This window comes from Muntiacus reevesi, chromosome 7, assembly GCF_963930625.1.
Source record: "Muntiacus reevesi chromosome 7, mMunRee1.1, whole genome shotgun sequence".
Lineage (NCBI taxonomy): Eukaryota > Metazoa > Chordata > Mammalia > Artiodactyla > Cervidae > Muntiacus > Muntiacus reevesi.
This window is the reverse complement of record NC_089255.1, coordinates 20,070,040-20,076,039: the sequence shown is the minus strand read 5'-3', so window position 1 is coordinate 20,076,039 and position 6,000 is coordinate 20,070,040.

Below are 6,000 nucleotides of genomic sequence, written 5' to 3'. Positions count from 1 at the left end.
ATAAGCATTTTTACTTATGCCTGTTTGCCAGATGAGGAAACTGAGGCTCTGAGAAGTTAAATAGTTTGCCTAAGGGCCCTGCATGGGTTATGGCACCAGGATTCGACCCCAAAGTCAGTGACTCGGCACTCAAACATCTACTTCTGTCAAAATCCATGACGGAGCCAGAGCTCTGGTCTCTGGGTGCGAGGGAGGAGCCTGGGGCTCTCAGAACCAAGTGGACCTGTGTGAGTAAGAGCGTTGGGAGCAGGAAGCTTGTGAATGCCATCCAGTCTTCGGAGAACTTGGCTACTGTTAACCTGAATGTCACAGCCCTCGACACAGAACCTGGCGCCCAATGGATTATGGGTTCAATAAATGTTTGTTGAATGAATGAATGAGCCCCACTAGCAGAGGGGATTTGCTGTGCATTCATGCAATCAGCTTTTATTTCAGACTTCCTCCATGCCAGGTCCCATGTCACTGGTGCTCACACACACATACAACTCTCTCTGAGGGTCTGGTCTGATGAGGGCTGGGCAAAGTCAAAATGGAAGGATGTGGGGTTTCAGGGCTGAGAAGCCCATAGGCGGTAGGTCCAGCCTGTGATCCCTGGGAAAGGAGCCTGGAGCATGAGGCAGGGGACCAACCTAGTGAGGAGACAGCTCTGTCCTTGTGGGGGCAGGGGTCCTCCACCTGATGCCACTTTGATGCGGCTGGCACATGCAGTTACCCCCATGTCTGAGAATCAGACACTGTTTTCCAGGCAAGGGACAGATGATCTGGTCTACAGCAGTAGTCTGATGAAGCCAAGGGACGGAAAGTGGGGCAAACTATTCAGAGACCCAGCACCATCCCCCGCCCTTAGAGAAAAAGTGGGGCCCTGTCAACTGAAGGAAGAAAGGGCAAGGAGGAAGCTGGGGGTTCAGGGCAGGTGCAGCCTTCCACCTGTGCCCCTCCTGAGTTTCCCTTCTCTGTTTCAACCTCCCCTCTCCCCCACACACACCCATGTCCCATCCTCCAGCTGCAGCTTGTGGAAGAAAACTGACATTTACCGACCAGGTAGTATATGCTGGGCATTGTGCTGCATGTCTTAACGTATACTAAATGACAGATTTAGTTGTGCCTGGCACATAAGAAGTTACTTGATAATTATTTATTAAAGGAATGAATGGACCATAATCCTTATTTTACAGGTGAGGGAGCTGATGAACAAACAAGGAATTTGTTCGAAGATGCACAGTAGGAAGTTGGTGGAGCTGGGGATTTACCATTGCTGTTATTATCTACACTATGTAAGAGCTACTATTTATGGGATACCCATTATTTGATGCATTAGTCACTTTACATAAATTATCTACTTTACAGCAATCCTCCAAGTAACTGAGACAATTGGCATTTTACAAATGAGAAAACTGAGACCCAGAGAGGTGTAATATTCTTTCCCAAACAGCCAACTCCTAAATGCAGAAATAGGATCTGGATCTAGACTTTCCCATGCTCCCCACACTCCCAGCTTCAGGATAACTGGAACCCCTGCAAATAGAAATGTTGTCAAAGTATGGATTTTCCTAGGCAAAACTAACCAGTGTTCACCAAGGATCAGGTCCTACTTTCTTCAACTCAGTCATTAAACCCCTGGGAGCAAGACTTCTGGAACATACTCTTGGTTCCCTGTGGGCCTGGGGCCTGGACTAGGGACCAAAAGAACAGCCCCAGGTCCAAAGTGTCCTCTTCTCCTTCTCATGTCTCCAGCAGAGCCAGGAAGACTAGGTAGGCTGCCCTCAGCCCAGGATATGTCCAGCCCCTTTCTGGTATGGGCTGAACTGTCATTAGTTAGGGGCCAGAATATCTAGGAAAGGCTTCTGGGTGGAGGAGGATTTGAAATGGAGTTCATTTGCAATGGATAGAACTTGATCATTTGGAAGTGGGAATGAGAGACATCTGGGGCAGGTTCCGTTCAGTTCAGTTGCTCAGTCATGTCTGACTCTTTGTGACCCCATGGACTGCAGTATACCAGGCTTCCCTGTCCATCACCACCTCCCGGAGCTTACTTAAACTCATGTCCATCAAGTCAGTGATGCCATCCAACCATCTCATCCTCTGTCGTCCCCTTCTCCTCCCGCCTTCAGTCTTTCCTAGCCTCAAGGTCTTTTCCAATGAGTCAATTCTTCGCATCAGGTGGCCAAAGTATTGGAGTTTCAGCTTCAGCATCAGTCCTTCCAATGAATATTCAGGACTTATTTTTTTTAGGATTGACTGGTTGAATCTCCTTGCAGTCCAAGGGACTCTCAAGGGTATTCTCCAACACCTCAGTTCAAAAGCATCAATTCTTCAGTGCTCAGCTTTCTTTATAGTCCAATTTTCACATCCATGCCTGACTACTGGAAAAACCATAGCTTTGACTAGATGGACCTTTGTTGGCAAAGTAATGTCTCTGCTTTTTATTTTATTTTTTATTTTTTTCCTCTTGATTTAAAAAATGTATTTGAGTGTTTTTATTTTTATTTTTTTTAAACTTTTTATTTTTATTTTTTATTTTTCAGTGGATTTTGTCATACATTGATATGAATCAGCCATATGTCTCTGCTTTTTAATATGCTGTCTAGGTTGGTCATAACTTTTCTTCCAAGGAGCAAGTATCTTTTAATTTCATGGCTGCAGTCATAATCTGCAGTGATTTTGGAGCCCCAAAAAGTAGTCTCTCACTGTTTCCATTGTTTCCTCATCTATTTGCCGTGAAGTGATGGGACCAGATGCCATGATCTTAATTTTCTGAATGTTGAGATTTAAGCCAACTTTTTCACTCTCCTCTTTCACTTTCATCAAGAGGCTCTTTAATTCCTCTTCACTTTCTGCCACAAGGGTGGTGTCATCTATGTATCTGAGGTTATTGATATTTCTCCCGGCAATCTTGATTCCAGCTTGTGCTTTATCCAGACTGGCATTTCTCACGATGTACTCTGCATGTAAGTTAAATAAGCAGGGTGGCAATATACAGCCTTGACGTACTCCTTTCCTGATTTGGAACCAGTTTGTTGTGCCATGTGCAGTTCTAACTGTTGCTTCTTGACCTGCATACAGATTTCTCAGGAGGCAGGTCAGGTGGTCTCGTGAAACTTTACAAAGAGGAGCGGGGTGGTCATCCGGGGACAGCAGAGAAAGGCCTTGCTGAAGCAGAGTGTGCGTGTGCACACTGGCTCACAATAGAAAAGATGAGAACACCTGCAGCAAGGGACCTGAGAGTCCCACGACCCCCTCAGGGCCACTCCATCCTCTTGACTGCAGGTGGGAGGCATCAGGTTTTCCTGCCTAGTCTGAGACTGGGAGAAGAGAAATCAGGGAGCAAGATAATGTGTTATCCAGGAGAGACTATCGTGACAGGGACCCACTGTAATGAATTGGTGAGAACATCACATGATTAGCACAAAAGTAAGTAAAATAGTAAAAAAGCTGACTTAAAATTCAATGTTCAAAAAACTAAGATCATGGCATCTGGTCCCATCACTTCATGGCAAATAGATGGGAGAAAAGTGGAAACAGTGACAGATTTTATTTTCTTGGGCTCCAAAATTACTGTGGACGGTGACTGCAGCCATGAAATTAAAAGATGCCTGCTTCTTGGAAGGAAAGCTATGACAAATCTAGACATAGTATTAAAAAGCATATATATCACTTTGCCAACAAAAGTCCATATAGTCAAAGCTATGATTTTTCCAGTAGTCATGTACAGATGTGAGAGTTGGACCATAAAGAAGCCTGAGTGCCAAAGAATTGATGTTTTCAAACTGCGCTGAACAAGACTCTTGAGAATCCCTTGGGCAGCAAGGAGATCAAACCAGTCAATCCTAAAGGAAATCAACTCTCAATATTCATTGGAAGGATTGATGCTGAAGCTAAAGCTCCAATACTTTGGCTACCTGATGGAAAGAGTCGACTCATCTTCTCTTGATGCTGGGAAAGATTGAGGGCAGGAGAAGAAAGGGGCGACAAAGGATGAGATAGTTGGATGGCATCACCAACTCAACGGACATGAGTTTGATCTAACTCTGAGAGATAGTGAAGGACAGGGAAGCCTGGCATGCTGCAGTCCATGGAGTCTCAAAGAGTTGGACATGACTTAGTGACTGAAAAATAACAACAAAGTAAAACATATATGCTAAAGTCCCACTGTATCTCACAAGTGGATTAAACACCCCTCCTGAACACATTGTCACTGAACCTTTCTCTCCTCTCTGGGGTGGGGGTCAGGATGCTAGGACCTCATTGGCCCTATTCCAGGTGAGTTAGCCAAGATCCTAAAGAGACCTGACTCTGCCCACCTGCCTGCCCTGAACACTGACTCCAGAAGTTGGCAAAGCTGCTGTCAGCACCCAGCTCTCCCACTCTGCTGTCTCCAGTCGTGTCAGCCAAGGAGACCAAGGTGGGTGACCTCAGGCCCGTTGCTGTCCACACCTAGGCACTGTGCCTGATCAGATCTGACTCCCTGCCAGGAACGCTCAAGCTCACACACCTGCCTGCGGCTCTCAGTTCCCTGCTCAAGCTGCTCCCTCCCCATCCCTGCAGAAGGTGGGAGCTTCCTACCGTGGACAGCAATATGGCGGTGCAGACCCAGCAAGGCGTCCTTCCCTTGCCGCTGCTGCTGCCGCCGCCACCTTAAAGGGCCCACAGACACCAGCTCACCTGCCCTTCACTCTACCTGACCCAGCCTCTACCCCCAAGAAAGTAGGACAGGGCAAGGGTCACTCCAAGTCACAGCCTGTAGAGGAAGTGTGGCAAGAGGCCTGGAGGCCCTGACTTTTGCATCGTTTCAACGTGACCAGTGGTAGGGCCTTTCCAGAAGATCTCTGTAGAGTTGGACAATTTTCCATGAGCCAAGTAGTAGATTGTGGAGGGTTTCCCAAAGGAGGTAGCGATAGTTACATCCACTTTGGAGAGGTGGGGAAGGAAAAGAATTCACTGCGGACCCCGGAGGACAGACAGGGGGCAGAACCCTTTGCCTCCAAGGCTGCCCACTCCCTCTCTGGACAGTGTTGGAGGTGGCACATTTGCCCCAGAGACCCAGGGCAAGTGTAGAGAGTTAAACTCAAGAAAATCAACAAGAGAAGATAAGTCCCGGAAGTGATGAGCCCAGAGTTTGGGTTGAGGATGGATGAGGGCAGCCTGTCATCCTAGAGGTACCAGAGGGAGAGGGCAGAAGGTCCCTAGGAGAGAAGCCAGGCACGTGAGGCAAGAGATCAGCTTGATAAGGCCCAGGCTACTCAGTCTAACACCGCTTTCATGGGCGGGACACTTTGCAGTGTCCCTGGGGCCTGAGAATGAGGTGCCGCCCTCTCAGGATGGATTTCGCTCCAGGCCTGATGTAGGTCAGAGGAAAGGCCATCCAGGTAGCCCCCTAGATGTGGAGTCTAGTCTTGTCCACTCAGCATCTGGGTCTCCATTGGGATCCTGTGTCCCTCAAAGAAAGGCCCCATCCTGGCCCTTGCCTCTGGCTTTCCTGTGCTCAGTTCAGAGGCTGAGAGCATGTCTAGAAACCTGCAGGTGTTTCTCTTTCTGACTTCACTCTGTCTCCAGGTCCCCAGCAGTCTCCAGGTCCCCAGTGAACTTATGTTGAATGAACATGCCCCTTGCTCAGACTCTCAGTAGCTCTTCTTTGCCCCTAGGACATAAACTCCTCTCCAGATTCCCAGCGGGGGGCCATAGTTCCAAAGTCTTCCTAGGAGGGAGTGTCATTCTGGGTCTTAGAGGAACAAAGGGGCAAGCAGGGCACAGTTGCCTGACCCTGCTCTTCTTCAAGGGGCCCACCTACTTGAAGCACTGACGCATCCACTCAGTTTTGTTTTGCTTTCTTTGTTTTTTAATTTAGAGGCATCATTGCAAGACCAAGGGATGAGTTCATTCTTTTTAATAAAGAAACCTTCAAATCAAATAGCCCTCCTAGCTATTCCATCAACAACCCACTGGAGTGCTAGTCACAGGGACCACTCATTTACCAGGTAATTGCTGTCATTCAAGTGTCTG